This window comes from Myotis daubentonii, chromosome 21, assembly GCF_963259705.1.
Source record: "Myotis daubentonii chromosome 21, mMyoDau2.1, whole genome shotgun sequence".
In the NCBI taxonomy this organism is placed as follows: Eukaryota; Metazoa; Chordata; class Mammalia; order Chiroptera; family Vespertilionidae; genus Myotis; species Myotis daubentonii.
The window spans coordinates 15620835-15640683 of NC_081860.1; positions in this window are offsets into that span (position 1 = coordinate 15620835).

Here is a 19849-nt window from a genome sequence, read left to right on the forward strand (position 1 = left end):
CAACCTCCCCTCTCCTTCTGCTTTTTCAAGGAGATGCTTTCAGGAGTGTTTCCTGTCACCTGGTGCAGCGGGTGAGGGAGGGGGAGGTTAGCATAGATGGGGGGGGGGGGCGCGTGAACATGACAGCAAACCACAAGGGCGTATTTTCACCCCCAACACTGATGTTTTCGATTATGACGGAGAGGCATAACTAGGTGTGAACAGTAAGCAGAAACTGTTAAAAAATAATCAGCCCTCCTTCCATAGCCTCACATGCTTGTGATCTCCATTTTTATTAGTTTTCGATTTACTCCACATAAGTCATTAGAATGGTATCAAGTGAGTGGATCAATCTACTTATTTACAAACTATTTCAAGACAGCGGGGGGCGGGGGAGGTGTGGAAGGAAGGGAGGGGAGCAGAGACCTCGAGGTACGTGAGTTCTTCCCAAAGACTCTCCCGGTTCTAATCAAATATATCCACTTGAAAAACAAGCTAGGAGAGGAATCCTACAGAGATGGTGTGTATTCAAATGAGGGAATCATTTGCAGGGTTTGGCAAAGCAGGGTCATCATGAAACATGGGAGAGATGTGAAGACGAGGGGACTAAAAATCATCTCTTTGGCCAGGAGGTCACAGTTTGAGTCCCTGTCCGGGCCATATGCCTGGGGTTTCCGGCTCGATCCCCAGTAGGGGGCGTGCAGGAGGCAGCTGATTCATGATTCTCTCTCATCATTGATGTTTCTGTCTCTCTCTTCCTCTCCCTTCCTCTCTGAAATCAGTAAAAATGTTTTTAAAAAATAATAAATTGCATCAGGCAAAAAGATGCGGAGTTTGATATTTGCTTCAAATTATTACAGGGCAAAAAAAAAAAAAAAAAAAAAAGGATTGACCGAAATCCTAAGCATTGCAGCTGGGTATACTTGAAGGTTCCCTGTACTAATCTCTTGACTTTCAACAAATTTGAAAGGTTTCCAAAAAAAATGTTTAAAAGAGAAAAATAAAATGCATTGAGCAGAGGCCTCACTTTCCAGGCCTGCCTGAGGCACGTGCGTGGGCACGTCCCTTTCCCCTCCTAAGCTCCCACTTGCCCCGGGATAAAGGGAGGGTAAATGGGATCTTCCTGAACTTTCCCGAAAAGGATGTGGTTTAAAAACAAAACAAAACGCAGTCATAACTCCCCTCCCCACCCAGGGCCTGACTAACATGCAGGGACCCCTCCCCGCTTGGGCACAAGCCCTCCACGTAGGTGTGCGTCCATGTGCTGCCCGGAATGTGCCCGCCACGCCGGTGAATGGCCCTGCTTGTTCGCACCTGCTCTCGGGTACGGCTGCTTACTTTCATTCCCCACCGTAGGCCCTGGAAGCCTTGTGCTTAGTGAGTGGTACAGCAACATCAATAGACTCCACTGTTTGACTAAGCTGATCAAGCACCGGGCTATCGTGTCAGCCGCTCAGAATCATAAAATCTTCCCTTAGCACGTCACAGAGCCGCTGTGTGTGAGCACATTTCCATTCATCCTTATAATCTTTTTAAAATTCATTTCCTGCTCACACTTGGGGACTCACGGGGGTGCGCCTGCTTGCCATCGTGCTGGTGCTATAAGCCAGGGCCGCCGAGGCAACAGCTCTTCGGATTACGGGTGCACCTCCCGGCGGGGCCTGCACCCCCCATGAGAGTCACTCTTCACACCATCCTGCGGAGCCTGCACCCCCCATGAGAGTCACTCTTCACACCATCCTGCAGGGCCCGCAGCCGCATCAAAGTCACTCTTCACAGCAGCCTACAAAGTGCGCCTTAAGACACGCTCACACCTCCAGCCCACGGGCCAGCTCTGGGCTATCACAGACTACTGTTCTCCTAATGGCAACACTGGCAGCTGCCGATCACAGAGCCTTCGGTACAAATTTCACCCTTCTGTGCAGAACGAAGGCACTGCTATCATCTTGATGTCACCGACAAGGTAACCGAAACCCGGGAAGAGTAAATTACTTTCCTGGCCCCAATGGGACTCATTCCTGCCTGACTCCCATGCTAAACCCACTTCCTATTCCCCGTAGGATCAGAGGCAAGTGGCAGAACATGTCTGTGTTTCCCTGAAACGTGGACGGTCTGTACTGACCTCTCTGGCTTCTGCTAACAAGCTGGGGCTCCCACAATGGATAATACAAATGAACATGGCTTTTGTTTTTCATATATTTTTATTGATTTCAGAGATGATGGGAGAGAGAGAGAAACAACAATGATGAGAGAAAATCATGGATTGGCTGCTTCCTGCAAGTCCCACACTGAGGATGGAGCCCGCAACCCAGGCATGTGCCCTGACCGGGAATTGAACCGTGACCTCCTGGTTCATGTGACAAACCAGGATGCTCAACCACTGAGCCACGCTGGCCAGGCACAAGGGAACATGTTTTGAAAACTCCTAGGACCCCCTCGCTTTATATATCACATTATCGCCACCTCTGTTTCCCGCAGGCGCTGTCTCGCTAGTGAATCTCCCCCCCGGTGGGGCTGGGCGCCTATTTTGGTCCTGCCATACTGTTTCCCTGTCTCAGCAGAATGTCCTCTCCCAATGGGTAATGGTGACAGAGGTGAAGCTGGGGACACAACTCCTACCCGCCCCGCTCTCACCCAAACAGCCAGGAGACGCTTCCACAAGGCGTCTCCTCACGTCTGCTCCCAGACCTGGGACTTGCGAACGCCCAGCGCGGTCTGTGTCGCTGTCTCTTACAGGCCTTGATCATCTCTGATGAGCCCTCCGGGCGATCCCGTTCCCTCCCCTCAGCGCGGCGTCCTGGCGTGCTGTCCATGTTATATTAATAAAGGTCTGTGGGGAGAGAGCGATGTGACGGAGGTTAAGAAATAATTGTAAAGGAAATGTTTGGACAGGATGTTAATGCCTGTCAGCGGATTATCCCCAATTTAAACTTAATCGCCAAAATCATATTGCAATTTCCAAAAGGTAATGAAGGAAGGTTTGTCGAGGTGTGAATAACAGAGACGCCGAGAGCGGAGACCAAGAAAACTTCTTGTTTAACCCCTTTGGGCCGTTTCCTGGCAGAGGGTAGCGACACACATGGTGATTTGGGGCGTGTGGATCTTGGCAGAAATGTTGGGTGCACAGCCCAGAGAAATACAAGAGGTCTTTGTCTCACATCAACACAACCGAGTATTGAAACACTGAGTCGAAATTTAAAGCCGTGTCCAGCGGGTTCCAAAAATCTGGGTGTTTGTCATAATGTGGGCAAGATATTTAGGCTCTTGATAAATGGCTCAATTCTCTTCTCAACTGCTGGGTTTTGCCCGAGATCTGACTTGATGCTTCCAATGGCCTGTCACATCTTTCTGCTTGGGTGGGTGCCCGGCCAGCCCCTCCAACATCAGACCAAGCCTATCACGTTTCCCCAAACACCAATTTTCTCACTTCTTTCGTGGTGACAGCCCTTTCTCTGGCGCTGACCATGGAACGCTGGAGTCATCTTTGACCCTGGAAGCTTCGCACCATTGATTTACACCATGGCCTATGATTCTCTCGCGCTGTCCTTCAAAAATAGACATGACAACAACAGCGTCTGGGTGTGCGCGCTTCCCGCGAGACAGGCTCGCACTGTGAGACGCTTTCATGCATTATCTTAAGCCTTCACAGCATCTTTGTAGTGTGGACAGTATTATTCCATTTCAAAGATAGGTAAACTGAGAGCTGGGGTGGTGACTGGCCTGGCTGCTGTTTAGCAGGCACTGTAGTAGAGCTGTCTGTGCTGGTGGGACCCAGTGCCCAGAAGGGAGCAGCACACAGCAGGCCCTGGGGAGGCATTTGTTATTGCTGCTACATCATCTTTCCTTTTTTAAAAATATATATTTTCATTGAATTCAGAGCGGAAGCGGGAGGGGGAGAGAGATAGAAACATCTATCATGAGAGAGAATCATGGATCAGCTGCCTCTTACACATCCTACACTGGGGACTGAGTCCACAACCCGGGCCTGTGCCCTGAGCAGGAGCCAAACCGTGACCTCCTGGTTCATAGGTTGATACTCAAGCACCGAGCCACACATCCCAGTGCCTGCCTCCGTCCCCGCAGCCACTGTCCTTCTCCTGCCACTCACACCTTCCTGCCCGGAGGTGTGCATCCCTGGCTCTCCGACAGCCCCAGATCCGCTCTCCTCCCTCCTTTCTGAGTGCAGCTGCTGCATCCACATATTTTGGTGGTTCTTGAGAAGATTGTGCCTCCTTCTAATTCACAGTCACTTTCCTGTGGAAAAACTGCAACCTGAGCCTGCCCTCCGAAGCCCTTTGTCATCTGCCACCTTCCGCTGTCATCGCCCTCGGCGACTGGAGCCCTCGACTCCAACAAGGCAGGTGTGTTTCCAGAGCCCGGGCAGCCTCTCGGAATTGCTCACAGTGTCTCCTACTGTGAATGCCCCGTGGTCTCCACTTTAGTCATCTTCTTCACTAAGACCCAATTCAAACGCCCCCTCCTCCACAAAGCCTTCCAGGGCTGCCTGAGACCATCTTAGTCAGCGTCTCCCTCCCTGATCTCACAGGGTGCACGGGGCGTGAGTCCAACCCTGCCGTGGACCAAGCAACCTTTGCCCTGAGCTAAAGGCAGTGTGATTCCGTAGTAGGGGCACATACTTCCCACGATGAGGGCTGGCGTCAGAATCCCAAATCCGCCACTAATTACCAGTTACACTGAGCAAATTACATACAGATGGGCTTGTGCCAACCTTTGTAATGACAGCTTTAGTAATGACTGAACACGGCCCGGGTGGCTACGTACCTTAAATGTGTTATCTGCAAGGGAAGCGATTGTGGGGTCCCCATTCGAAAGAGAAAGACACTGAGATTTAGAGAAGGCACGAAATCTGAATATTGAATTAAGTCAAAAAGCTGGTAAACATGAGCTGGGATTACTCTGGGATCAAAAGAGAGGCCTTAGTTTTTTATCTCGGGGAGTCTTGCGTTTACACTTCGTAACACCCTATCCCAGTGGCCTTTGGGGCCTGTGCAAGCAGGTGCTATGGAGACCCCTACCCGCCCAGCTTCTACAACTGTAGGTCCCCTCCCTCCCTCCCTCCCTTCCTTCCTTCCTTCTTCCTTTTCCCTTCTTTCTTTCTTTCTCTCAATATACTTTTATTGACTTCAGAGAGGAAGGGAGGGGGGGGGGAGAGAGAGAGAGAGAGAGAGAGAGAGAGAGAGAGAAAGAGAGAGAGAGAGAAACATCAATGATGAGAAAGAATCATGGATCGGCTGCCTTTTGCACACCACACACTGGGGATCAAGCCCCCAACCTGGGCATGTGCCCCGACTGGGAATGGAACCATGACTTTCTGGTTCCTAGGTCGACAATCAACCACTGAGCCACGCCGGCCGGGCTGTAGGCCCGTTTCTCAGCTGCCTGTTCCTATCCTTTCCCTGTAGGGGTAGGACGTGGAGGAGGGAGGTGACTGACACCAGGTAGAAGAGAGAGACCAGGATCTTCAGATAAAACCCGTGTTCCCATCTCTCTGAGCTACAGAGGCAGAGCCTGACACCCCACCCTGGGGAGGGAGACACGCCTCCCCACCCCCAGCCTCAACTCCCTTGCACTCTCTGCAACGTGCAGGCCACCCCCACCCACTCCCCTGAAAACCGGGCACCTTGTGCTTCGAGAGATGTCCTTCTGTCCATGTCAAACCTGCTGGCATTTAACTTCACGGGGCAGAATGCACAGGAACACCCACGTGGCCTCCGGGGAGCCCGTCATCACTTCAGTGACCTCTCTGGACTCCAGCCGCGCCTGGTGTCCCCGAAATATAAACCTCTGATCACCCTCATTCTCTCTGCCAGCGAGACCCAGTCTCGTGTCTCTGCCCCCCCTTCCTGATGCCTCTAATCAGCCCACTGGCCCTCCCCTGGCCTTTCGCCCCATCATTTATCTCCTCGTTGAGATGGAACCGCTGGCCTCGGCAGCTGTGCCCAGGAGGAGGAGGAGTCACTGATGTACAGAATGGATAATGATGCTTCTGCACTCATCTCCGCCCCTCACACAGCCCTGTGTCTGGTGGCAGTTCCGACCACCGCCAGGCAGGGGGCAGATGGCAGATGTCTTCATGGAGCTGCCCGTAATGACACCGGCTGGCTGTAGATCTGTCTTTTTCTGACCGCTCTCTCATTTGAACGCAGACATTGCTGTGAATTCAGAGGCTATGGGCGTGTGCACAGCGTTTGAGTCTCAGCCTTCTGGGAAGCACCGCCTGGCCCAGGTGTCCAAAGCAGATAATTGCCTGTCGGAGAAATTCCTTACGGTGGCTCTGGCCCCCGCAGCACTTGAACCCCAATTTGAGGGTCAATGTCTGATAATAGAGGCCGCTCCACCACCCCGGAAGCTGCTGGATCTCCAGGGCGGGAAGCCAGGGTTGCCAGAGGAGAGCAAGCTGGTGCCTTGATGCGCAGGGCAGTGAGATGAAAGCCCGAGAAAATGCCCTCTTTCCTTCCCAGGGTGGAGGTCAGGGTTCAAGTCCCAGTCAGGGCACGTGCCCGGGTTGCAGGCTTCATCCCCAGTAGGGGGCGCGCAGGAGGCAGCCGATCCATGATTCTCTCTCATCACACATGTTTCTCTCTCCCTCTCCCTTCCTCTCTAAAATCAACAAAAACATATTTTTAAAATATCTTTCTTTCCTCACAGGGACACTAGTCATTGGATTTAAGACCCACCTTCCTCTGATATGACCTCATCTTAACTTACAGCTTTATTATATCTACACTGACCCTGTTTGCAAATAAGGCCACATGCTCCGGTCAAAGGGGTTAGGACTGGAACATGTCTTGTTGGAGGACACAGTTCAACCCACTGTTCTCTTTTCCAGTCTCTCCCTGGATGGGGAGGGTCCCAGGGGAGGCCGGAGTCCCTAGGTGGGAGGAGCCGGGGTCTCTAAATGACTACGGGGAAGGCCTCCCTAGACACTCGGGACAGAATGGTGCCATGAATGAGGACATAACACATCAGGGTGACCAGCCACTGATTAGGATGGCAATAAAGAAACAAGGGAGCCCTTGCCAGTGTGCTCAGTGGTTAGAACATCAGCCTTAACACTGAAGAGTCACCAGTTTGCTTCCTGGTCAAGGGCACACATCTGGGTTGCAGGTTTGATCCCCGGCACTGGTTGGGGCAAGTGCAGAAGGCAACAGTTGATGTGTCTCTCTCACATCTCTCTCTCTCTCTCTTCCTCTCTCCCTCCTTCTTGCCCCCTCCCTCCCTTCCACTCTCTCTAATAATCAATGGAAAAAAATATCCTCAGTGAGGGTTAACACATTTAAAAAAGGAAAACTCGAGGGAACCAGTCTATATTAGGCCTCAAGGCGGGCCCTACGTGAACCTTGGAGAAGACGTGGCACAGGGGCAAGCGGACAGTGTGTTACCAGAAGACTTGGGTGCCCGTAAGGATAAATTATCAAGTAAAAAGGTATAGACTGCTCTTAGGCCCCTGAAAAGTGCGACACTGCTGCATTCCTACCCAAACTCTCTTCCCGTTCCAAAAAGTACAATCGAGTTAGGATAAGTCATCATTAGGCAGAGCAGAGAGATGACTCAAATGCAACGTTTGACCCGGTTAACTGGCAATTTCTGTCACAACAAACCCGACGCATAAAATCTCCACTTCTGCCTGAGCCAGGGAGGAAATCTGATCGTCTGCTGTTTCCAAGCAAAATCACTTTACGAAATTATTTTCTGTTTCCCATAATTCTCCTGAAATGACTACAGTCCAAATAACCGATTGATTTGGAGCCATTTTTCACTCTGATGCAGAACACAGAGCGATTTCTCATGCCCATCCCAAAGCAAAAAGATGGTAAATCACACGCGCATTGCAGATAGAAGCATTTAACGACGGCTTCCCTGTTGCGTTTGTAAATAATTTTTCATTTCACGAAGGAGCCAAATATCTCAGTAGGTAAAATCAATAGCGGCCACCCGAGCGGGTGGGAAATTCTTCAGGCTTAATACGGTTTCATGCATGCCTGTCGGAGCTGAATGTCTTAAGGAAACAGAGAGTGAGTTCCCGCCTTACAAGCAATGTATGAATTAGAGCGTTTTCTTTTTTAAAATTAATCTGCCGTCTATGGCTCATTCATTTCACAAATATTTATTAAGCGCTTATTGTAGGCTGCATACTACATCAAGGGTTTGGAAAACACAATAAACTAAAACTGGGGACCTATTCCAGAGGGAAGACTGTACAGGGAAATAAACTAATCTTTAAAGAGAGCTCACTGCATTTCAAGCATTCGGCAAGCGTCCATTCCTGACAGCCCTATGAGGTGATATTAATATGCCTATTTTACAGATGAGGAAACCAAGGCACAGACAGCCGAGAGCATGATTTCCAAGTGCCCAGCACAGGTAACTGTAGAGCCCAGGCAACCTGACTCCAGAAGGCACGCTTCTCTTACGCACAAAACCAACATACAAGCGCTCATCTCACCAGTGGGAGCCGAGACAGACTCTCCGAACCCTGATGGCAAGATTTTGTCTCATTTGATGACAGTTTTTCCAAGTTCCTAACAGAATGCCTGTCATGTGGCAGTCACCTTTAAAAAATTACTGAATGCAGAACTAAGATGGAGCCATGGAGAACATAATCTGGGAACCCACACAGGCAGCTCCGACCTGTGTCTGGGTAAATCACGAAAGGCTTCACAGAGGAGGTGACTTCTCAGCAGGCGCTTCTGAAGAGATGTTGGGCACTGGATAGGTTACTCAGAGGAGGGAGGACATTCTAGAAAGCTCTCCCTGCTGCCCCTCTGGACCGCACCTGTGCCTGTGGGCAGCTCCCACCCCCCAACCCCCACCCCGCCCCACTGCCTTCCCCTGGGCAAAGCTTAGGCCCAGGCAGAATCTGGAAGAAACTGGTATCTTCTTATGTCACTAGCAACAACACTCCTGTCCCACCACCACACTTGGGGCCACCTGCTCACCTTGCCCCCAGGGACCACGGAAGTCTACCTTTGGGCCTTTGTTGCTCCTCCCCTTGGCCCGTGACATCTGTGCGAAGCCCTGTGTCCCACGTCACCAGCAGGGAGCCATCCACCCTGCTGTGGGCTGGGGACAGGTGTTTTCTCACAGGTAACGTCTCCTCCTCTCTGGCTGATGCCTGGTCCTAGAACTCAGAGCCTTATCCCTCCCTCCGCCAGTAATTCCAGGGCGATTGGTCTCCAGTCTCAGTCCCTCCAGCCAAAGCTTTCCAAGTCTCACCAGCTTACTTGCTTTCTACCTGGAGCAAAGGGGAGACACTGCACATGGAAAGGAAGACTCGAGGCACCCTATGGTGACAGACAAACTCGTTGAGGAGGCTTTCAGAGGGACAAGAGTTTATTTTATTTTATTTTTTTAAATACGTTTTTATTGATTTTTAGAGAGAGAAGAAGGAGAGGGAGAGGGAGAAACATCAATGATTAGAGAGAATCATTGATCAACTGCCTCCTGCACACCCCACACTGGGGATCGAGCCCACGTGCCCTGACAGGGAATTGTACCAGCGGCCACTTGGTTCCTGGGCCGACACTCAACCACTGAGCCACACCAGCGAGGCTAAGAGGTATAAGAGTTTAGATAGAAGAATCACTGTGAGCTGGGGGCTCAACCTGGGTCACGGGCTAGGAGTACCATTCAGGTTAAGTTCGCAAAGGGAGACAAGAGATTTTAGAGGGTGTGGACATCATAAACAAACACAGGAGAAAAGATCCAGGCAGAATACCAGTGCGAGCACGGGCCAGCTTGCTCTCCAGGCTTCCGGGGAACTGTAAGAAGACTGTTGAAAGCAAGGCCCAGGCCACGTTCTCCCTGAAGCCTTTCCTGGACCCTCGCACGCATGGGCACCCTTAATGTGACCCCTTTGCTCACCTGGTGATGCTTCAATACATTTCAATTTGTGGGCTTTTTTTCTCACCCTTCTTACCTCAATACAAACTTTTTCAGGGGATATCACATTCTGGGTTTTGTGTAGACAGGGACAACGTGAGACCTATAATGTATGCATATCACGCAGCACGAAACTAGGGTGGCCATATCATTTGTCTTCTAAACTAGGACGCTTGGGGAGCTAACAGGGAATTAACCAATAATTACCCCAAGACAACAGGCATTAACCAATTCTGTCCCTGGCTAACAGGATACATAATCACCCTACCCATACTAAATCTACTTCTAGGCAACTAAAAGCCCATGATGCGTTAAGAAATGCCGAGCCCGGCTGGTATGGCTCAGTGGTTGAGCGTCAACCTAGGAACCAAAAGGTGATGGTTTGATTTCTGGTCAGAGCACATGCCCAGCTTGTGGGCTCAGTCCCCAGTAGGGGGTGTGCAGGAAGCAGCCGATCCATGCTTCTCTCTCATCATTAATGTTTCTCTCTCTCCCTCCCCCTTCCTCTGTGAAATCAATGAAAATACACACACACACACACAAAACAAAGCCTTGGTGATGCATTGTGATGGCCAAGGATGGCCGGGCTGAGTGCTGTTAGTAAACATGAGCCCCATGACCAGGGAGACTCCACAGCCTCATGAAAACAGCACCCTACAAGGCCTGGTGTTACCCTGTGGCCATTTTCCATCCCCCCAGAGTGATGATGTCTGTCTCAGCCAGAACGGACATCAGTGACCTGTATTTTCAGCATCACATGGTCTGCTAGCTGCCACTGGTCCTGTCCCCCTATCCCTATATGCTTCTGATGTTCCCAGACCGGTCTCATTTCCTCTCTCTCTTGGGAAGCAGCTTGCACTGCGCAGCTTGCCTATTTAACACAAACCAGCTTTTGATCTTAGACCTAAAGCTCTGAGTTCTTGGAGGGGGGAAAAAAGGCTTTTGCTTAATTCATAAGGACTATGTGATGAATAAGAATGAGAACATTTCCTCTGTGCTCACAACGACCCTGATGCCTCACGCTACAGCCGGATAAATCTGGACAAGATTCTCAGAGAATGAGAATTCGGTTTCCTAATATTTTCACAGAGAATGAAAACCCAACAGGGACTTCCAGTTAATCTGCCAGAAATTATCTCGCCATCTCCCCTTAGCTCTCTTTCTGCCTATCAGTAGAGACCAGGAATCTTGGCCCAGAATGCAGACCGGCAAAAAACAGCAATGTTCTTTATTTTCCTATAGCTTCACCCATCTGATTCTCGGCAAAGAGCTAAACTCTGGCAATTTACGGCAAACAGTGCCTTAAGTCCATTCGAGCCCGAAGTCTTCTCAGTCCAGTTACAGAATAACTTCTCCTTCTCTCCCTGGATCTGATCTGAGCTTCGTGTGTTCATGCAGAACCGACAGGCTACAGAGTTCGCAGGGCCTGATGCAAAATGAACGTGTGGGGTCCCTTGCTCAAAAACTAAGAATTTCAGCCCAGCTTGTGTGGGTCAGTGGTTGAGCGCCAACTTATGAACCAGGATTCCCGGTCAGGGCACACGCCCAGGTTGTGGGCTCAACCCTCAGTAGGGGGTGTGCAGAAGGCAGCCGATCCATGATTCTCTCTCATCACAGCTGTTTCTCTCTCTCTCCCTCTCCCTTCCTCTCTGCAATCAGTAAAAATATGTTTAAAAACAATAAAGTTGAAAAGGCAGGACCAAGCTTTCTCTACCTTCAAAAGGGGGTGAGCACTGAGTGAACTGGCTAGGGCAAGGCCCCGGCCCAGGGAATGCAGAAGGGAGTGAGGACCGAGGAATGAAGGGCGAGACCACAAAGCTCAGAACTCATTTTCTACGTTTGTCTTTAATGGGAGAAAACAGAGAAAAGAGATAGGTGCAATTAGGGTGTAATGAGATCCGTACCCAAATAGCTATTGTCTGGCGCTAATGAGAAGAGCGTAGGGAATATGAATGTACACAAGGCGGTAGGTCCCGAAGGCTGGCGGGGCTCCTGATATTAAGGAAATGGGGTCCCTCGGTGGACCGCTTAGAGCGGTGGGAGTACAAATCATTAAAAACCCCCACAGAGCTGGGGGATGGGGTGGTGGGGAATCAAGGTGGGGAGAACCCACAGAAACGTTCGCGGGGCCACTGCGGATGTTGCTCGCCTCGCCGCCATGGTTCCGCTTTACGCCATCATTTTGGGCGAAGAGAATTGAGCCTCAAGTAGATTGGAAAATGAGATGCGAATATATTATTATCAGGGGAATTTAACAATTAATCGCAGGACATTCTTTCCTTTTTTTCTGCACCACCAATATACCTTCTGGGGCTTTTTAAAAATAGGCCAGTGAGACTTCTGTCTGGAACCTGATAGGGAATCACTGGCAGTTTACATGAGCGACATGACCTCCACAGATCTGGGGACTCGGGAGACAAACCCACCAGTGGACCTGACATGACAAAAGATAGTCTTGGGGGCACGACTCCCCCGAATGTCCTTCTAGGAGAGCGGGCTCAGAGCAGGCCACCTCATTCGCTGAGGGAGGAAGGGCCTCAGTTCTTCCCTCGGCTGACAGGTGAGCCTCACCTGCCCGCTCTCCGAGCTGTTCCCAGCACTGTATGCAGTGGGCTGCCCATCGATTCAGCAGAAGGGCATGTGGGGGGCTCTCATCACCCACCTTGCCCTCCCCTCCCCCCATGGACGGGCCAACCGGGGGCCTCCTAAGAGGGACACAGTGCCTGGCGAGCACGAGTCCAGCCGGGAACCCAGGTGCCAGAAGGGACACCTTGTGCCGTGCTATTTGAGTGAATATTAATTGGCACAGCGCTAGTTCCGGACAATTGATTCCCAACCCCAGAGGTTCCCATTCCAACGAAGAGGCATGGGGGGTTGGGGGGGGGGAGGAAAAGCCTAATTGGTGAGTATGTGGCTTATGTCTGGTGTCACGCAGTGCAATGATACAGGGTGGCTGAGCTGGGGGGGGGTGTTGCTCCTCTGGACTTTGGGGAACATCTCAGCTCACTTGCTCATTCCGTACCCCCTCTGCCCGTGGGCTATGTTTTTCCTTATGTGCCCTTCAGAGGCAGCCGTGCGCTGTTGTTGTTCCAACATAATGCTTGTCCTCATGGAGAGAAAAGTAAAAAACACTGTGGGCCTCAAGGTGAAAAGGACACGGTCCGTTCGGATCTTTGCTTGGACCGCTTACGGGGTTTTTCTGAAGTTTTCTGTAAGGACTAGAGAGCACAGCTCAGACCTCCCTTACAATTCCCACGGCTAAAATTTATCATCATACCTAATATTTGACATTTTCTAAGTGCTTGGCAATCATTGTTATTGATTTGATCGTGACGGCCAGCCCCAATTATTCACAGATAATGAGAAAGAAAGAGAGAGCAGAGGAATGGTGTTCACAGGTCATCCAGACGTATGCAATCTTGACAGAAGCCACACGATGTGGGTTTCATCACTTGTTCCTGTTTCCAGTTGTAGTGATATGTGAGCATTAGAATGACCAGAACCTGGACCCAAAGAGAAAAAGAAGAAAACTCCAGACATCTGGGTGGGCAATAAACTCTGAAATGGTGAAGAGTTTTTACAGGCACACTGATCGGAGCGTGGGGCCCAGCCATGCCCAATGAGCTAAGCCACAGTCCCGATGGGCTCTGGAGGCGTGGGCCATTCAGAAACCTCCGGAAGGTCAGAACTAGGTGTAGGCTTAGATGAAGAACAAAAGAAAAACTGCCAGAAGGGAGCCACAGAAGGCCCTTCACACATTCCGTTCTTTAACTCGTTCACTCCCACTCATCCTTCAGCTCAAACCTCAAATGTTACTTCTTCCTTGGCGAGACTTTCTTTTACTCTTCCTCACAGATCGGGGAAGGTAGAAGGGCATGCTGGGGGCTCTCGTCGCCCTCCTGGGTGCCCCTCTACTACCGATAGAACACCCTAAACTGCTCCATGGTTCTTAAAAAAGGTGCAGTTACATCATCAGTTGTACAGTGTGTGTCTGTCCTGCCCAGAGGGTGTAAGACCCTTTAGCCTTGCCCACTTCCCTATGCCATGCAGAATGCATGGAAGGTGCTAGGTATCTGTTGATGGAATAAATGATTAGATGAGTGAATGAATGGATGAATGTATGCATGGATGGATGGATAGTTGAATGGGATGGATGGATGGGTGGATGGATGGATGGATGGATGGATGGATGGATGGATGGATGGACGGATGGACGGACGGACGGACGGACGGACGGACGGACGGGAGGGTAAGTAGATGGATGGATGGTTGAATGAATGAATAGATGAAGCAGTGAAGGAGGCCTTTACAGAAAAAGTGTGCTGACTCCTGGTTTAGAGTCTGAGGAAGTTACCATCCTTCCTTGTCCACATAATGTTTAACCTCAAAGGATTTCAGCAGAGGGGAGAGGCCCTGTGCCCCTGTGGGTTCGTGAGTTACAGGAGGACAGCTGCACACTCATTCCCTCAGCGAGTCCCAATAGTGCCCCTGCGATGTTCAGGGGACGGTGCCGCAGCTGGAGGCAGCTGCGTGTAATGGGAACACGTTAAACATTACTTCACCTAATGTCAGCCCAGACCTGTACTCTGGCCTCACATATAAATGAAATATGGGTGAAACTCGAAACAAGGGTTTTATTCTCCTCTTAAATTGTCCCGTTTCCTCCCGCTCCCTGGCACAGAACACAGAGTGGAGGGCAATAGTGCAGACTGCCCTGGGGTTTGCCTGTAAAAGTCCATGTAAACACCAGCTCTTATTACTCTTCACTGGCCAAGATCCATGTGTCTTCCCGTCCTTAGGTAACTTACAGCGCCAGCTGGCCACGTCTATCCACCTCCCTCCTCCAAACACACCACACAGGCTCCTCCAAGCTCCTGCTCACAGGTGAAGGATGGGGTGACTTCCACTGACAGCGAAGGAGCAGGGCGCTGGGCAGGCGCCAGGCACGGTTTCCTAATACCCAGCGAAGCAGACAAGAACCAGCTCTGACTTTCTGCCACATTCCTCCTCCTAATGCAGTGTCTATATCTATTTATTTACTTACTTATTTTTTAGAGAGAGTGGAAGGGAGAGGAAGAGGGAGAGGGGGAGGGGGAGGGGGAGGGAGGGAGGGAGGGAGAGAGAGAGAGAGAGAGAGAGAGAGAAACATGGATGTGAGAGAGACACATCAATTGGTTGCCTCCTACACGAGCCTGGACCAATCCTGCAACTGAGGTATGTGCCCTTGACTGGAATTGAACCCAGCACCCTTCAGTCCGTGGTCCAACACTCTATCCACTGACCCAAACGGCCAGGGCCTAATGCTGCGTCTTTTGACAGAAGCCATTCAAGGGCCCTTTGCTGAGTCAGGGTGTCCCCAAAGAGAGAAAGTAGCCCTCTGCTATGGGCCAGACACATGGACTGTTTGGTCTTGGTGCACTTGACCTTGCGCTCCAGCTTCCGATCGCTACTCCAGCAGCAGGTCCACGCTGCAGGGGTCTGTGAGGCTGGGGGTGGAGGTGAGCCATCCCCACACAGGGAGGACACCAGACGCTTCCTCCCTGAGGGTGGGCAGCCCTGCGGGGACCTGGACGGCGGCTCAGAGAAGGAAGGCGCGGGCTGGTGTCACCAGGCACAGAGAGGACCCTCTCTCTCCCTGGGCAGACCCTCTGTAATAAGATTACTGTATAATCCCTGTTGCTTGTCCTAGGAGCGACCTTATCAGAGGGACGGGGAGGCATTTCATGTGGGGATCTACTGAATGCATTATCTCCCAGCTGCTCTTCTTAATTTCATTTTCAGAGACTGCGATTTGTGGCTGATAGAAAAGCATGGAAACACCAGGCCGGCCCCCACCAGCCCCCAGGGCACCAAACAAATGCACAAGACCAGCCCAGCACTGAGATGCTGTCCCCACTCCAGGTCCCCCACCTGTCATCATAGGCTCTGAAGGTCACTGAAGGTCACCGTGGCAGCATCTGCCAGCCTCCTCTCAGCCTGTTGGGAGTCAGCTCTGGTCATTTATGGCACCGTGTGATGTCCCCCCAGGGACTGAGTGCAGGGCGAGCCAGGCCAGGGTTGAGCCATAATCATGGCCATAATTGGGGCCAATATCACACCACTCTTTGCATGCTGGGTGCCCTTGTCAGTAGCCAGGGTGAGAGGCGGTGAGACAGCTCTGGGGCTGCCGGGCAGTGTGCCCCACAATCACTCGCCTCCCTTGACCACAGTCCACGTGAAACACCAAGAACAGCACAGCACGCCAGCCTCCCCCAGCAGGGATGGTGGGACAGGACAAGAGGAGGGATGCCAAAGCGAAGGAGCAACACAGCCCACAGGAAGGCGGGCGTGATCCCTGGGCCTGGGGCTCTGGTCCTGGCCATCTGTAGAAAGGCCCAGGAGGCCACCCTAGACAACAGTCACCCCAACCTGAACCCAGGACTCCTGAGAGGTGAGGGCCAGAGAGGTAGGACCCAGAACCCCCGTGGGGCCACCCAGACAGTTATGAGACAGATGCAGCCATTAGCCCTGGGTCCCAGATGTGCAAGTCACACAGATGTGCAAGTCAGGGCTGCAGGGCCCTGGGTCCCAGGTGTTCAAGTCAGGGCTGCAGAGGTTAAAGGGACTTGTCCAGAGACACAGCCTGGAAAGGGGCAGAGTCCGGAATAGAAAGCAGGGAATTTGATTTCCAATGTCCCCTCTTCTGGTCCTATCTTTACCTCTATGTGCCAAGTGACACCCTAGGGCCAGATGTACCCAGGGAGGAGGAAGGAGGGGAGGGGAAAGGGAAGAAAGGAGACAGGGATGGACCGAGGGTACTGGTGAGTGAGGGGTGCAGGAGAGGAATTACAGTCGCTCAGTGAAGCTAAAATGATGACAGGGATGGAGTTAGCCCTGAGTCCCAGATGTGCCAGTCACACAGATGTGCAAGTCAGGGCTGCAGGGCCCTGGGTCCCCTCTCCACAGGCTTCTACGCTGCCCATGACCCAGATTAAGACCCTCTAACCCTCAAGACCGTGCCCCCTGCATCATGGGGGGAGAACTGTATTCTCTGCCGGGAGGGGCAGAGGAATGTGGGCCCGCGTGGGCCGCCTGGACCCTTTCCTGAATCCCTGTTGCATTGCTCAGCTAGGACTCAAAAGCATAAATTATGTAAAGGCCGAGAGCTGAAAGGGCAGACTCTTTCTGGAGTTCACGTCAAGTCTGGAGTTCAGAAAGCTTTTAATGACATAATTGCAAAAGTCAAAAATCTACGAGGGTGCAAACCTCTCTTTGAACTAAGGACTGAATTCTCAGACAGTGGCGCAGTGTTCCTCTCTCCGTCTCTGGGGCTTGGGGAGTGGGCGGAGGACAGGGAGAAACCAGGGCCTCAGAGAGGATAAGGGGTTTGCGGACTCATGCAAGCCTCTCTCGTCCTCCCAGAGGTCATTAAAAAAATAGTAACACAGTACGTTATTTTACCTAGATACGTAGCTCATTTTATTTGTTTATTTATTAATCCTCACCAGAGGATATTTTTTCCATTGATTTTTAGAGACAGTGGAATAGAGAGGGAGAGACTGAGAGGAACAAACACCATTGTAAGCGACACACATCTATTCGTTGCCTCCCGTATGCCCTGACCAGGGCTGGGAGCCTGCAACCGAGGCACATGCCCTTGACCAGAATCAAACGCAGGACCCTCTATCCACTAAGCCAAACCAGCTAGGGCTCCCAGATGTCATTTTGATTTTTTCAATGGGTCCAGAAGACAGCAGACAGGATGTTAAAATTAGGGGGATTTTCTAGTATCTTAGCTCCTTAAAAAACAATGTATTTATGTTTGCAACTACAAAATGTCTACACGTGGTTGGAAAAGAAATTCAAGGGATTCTCAGTGGCATACACTGGATTCAAACTGGAGCCACCAAACTCCTGCCAGATTCTGACATTCCCTCCCAAAGAGACCCTCTACTTCAATGGGCTTCGCCAACCAACACTGCTGTGGAATTATGAAGGGCATGAGCTCTGAGGCTGTGTGCCTGGGGGTGGGGCCAGGTGCCAACACGTCACCTAAGCCAGCTCCCTTACCTTCCATTCTCACCAAGGCCCAGGCAGGTATGTCCTAGTACTGTCCCCATTTTGGTCATCAAAATGTCAAATTTAAGAGCATTGACTGGCACAGCCTGGCCAGCGTGGCTCAGTAGTTGAGCGCCGACCTATGAACCAGGAGGTCAAGGTATGATTCCCGGTCAGGGCACATGCCCAGGTTGTGGGCTCGATCCCCAGTGTGGGGTGTACAGGAGGCAGCCGATCCATGATTCTCTCTCATCACTGATGTTTCTCTCCCTCTCCCCCTTCCTCTCTGAAATCAATAAAAAACATATTCTTTTTAAAAGAGTACTGACTGGCACAGAAACCTAAGATTCAGCAGGGGCTCCCACAGAAGCCTGTACAGATCACATACAGATGGCCAGGTGCTAGACACTCCCTCTGACTTCGGGTCCCGCCTGCCGGAGTAATTCATGGAACCCCTGGTGGCGGCAGGATGATTTGCACCCCACAGATACACTGCCCCGACTGAAGGGGTTTCCTGTGGAGGCGCCTGAGGCAGTTTCCACTCTCTGGCTGTCACAGAGCTCCAGCGATGGTGATGGCGGTCCTGGGCCCAGGTGCCTCTCAGGGCCCAGGTGCCTGTGGCTGCAAAGGGCTCTAGGAGCCCAGCTACACGAGACCGACACACAGAGTCCAACATCCCCGCGACGGCTCAGGGCAACAGAAGGTTTACTGCTCCTCCACCTCCCGGCCCACAGCCTGGCAGATCACCTGCTTGGCACCTCCCCTTCTCCAATGCTGACTCGGGGTCCCCAGAGCCTTCCAATCCACAACTCTGTTTCAGAGTCCTTTATTCCCAGCCTTGGACATGGTGATACAGCGCACGTAACAGCACACACCTGCTCACCCCCCTCAGCAGTAACCCGCCCACCTGCTCGAGTTCCCATTGGTCCCCACCGAACCACAAGTGTGGTCACCGCATTCTCTGGGTCAAGGACACCTTTTAGAAATGGACTCATTCGGCAGGATAATTTTTAAATTCAAATTTGTCACATGACCGGCTTCCCCTTCTAGCCTCGGCTCAGATGCCACCTCCTCCGGGAGGCCTGCCAGGATACCCTCTGCCCCAGCACCCCATCTATTTCCTTCAGACCCTTTTCCCAGTGTCAGTATCAGGGATGACGAGCCAGAGATGACTTTGCCCAGGGCTGAGCAAAAGCAACCCCAGAGAGGGCCAAGCCCTGACGTACACCATGTGTTTTCCCCACGCACATTCCCGGGGTGAAGTTTCACTTACAAAGTGGGCACAGTGAGAGGTGGACAATAATAAATAAATAATAAAAAAAACCCAGGACAATGGCGGAGGAGGCGCGCCTGGCTGAGCTGGGGAGTGGATCCCGGAAGGCTGCCTGGAAGCAGCGGCGCCGGAGCTGGGTCTCGCAGAAACCTGACTTGGACATCAAGAGCCTCTAAAGCAGCGGTTCTCAACCTGTGGGTCGCGACCCCTTTGGGAGGTCGAGCGACCCTTTCACAGGGGTCGCCTAAGACCACCGGAAAACACATCTATGATTACATATTGTTTTTGTGATTCATCACCATGCTTTATGTGCAATTTGCAACAATGAAATTGGGGGTCACCACAACATGAGGAACTGTGTTAAAGGGTCGCGGCATCAGGAAGGTTGAGAACCACTGCTTTAAAGCATGCCTCCAGGGCGGGTGGGCATCCAGCCCAGGGGGCGGGGCCCGGCACACGCTGAGCTACCTGCTGAGCTACCCGGTGCGCACCCGGCTTTGGATTAAACCACCTGGAAGGGTGTCTCGGTGGGGGAACTCGCCTGCCTGGGGACAGCGGCAGGGTCCACCCGCAGGAGCAAACCCAGAACCCGCCACAAGCCAAGGGTGGAGACGTGCAGAAGACCTGGCCTGATTGACAGGTCACAGTCCCCGCCCC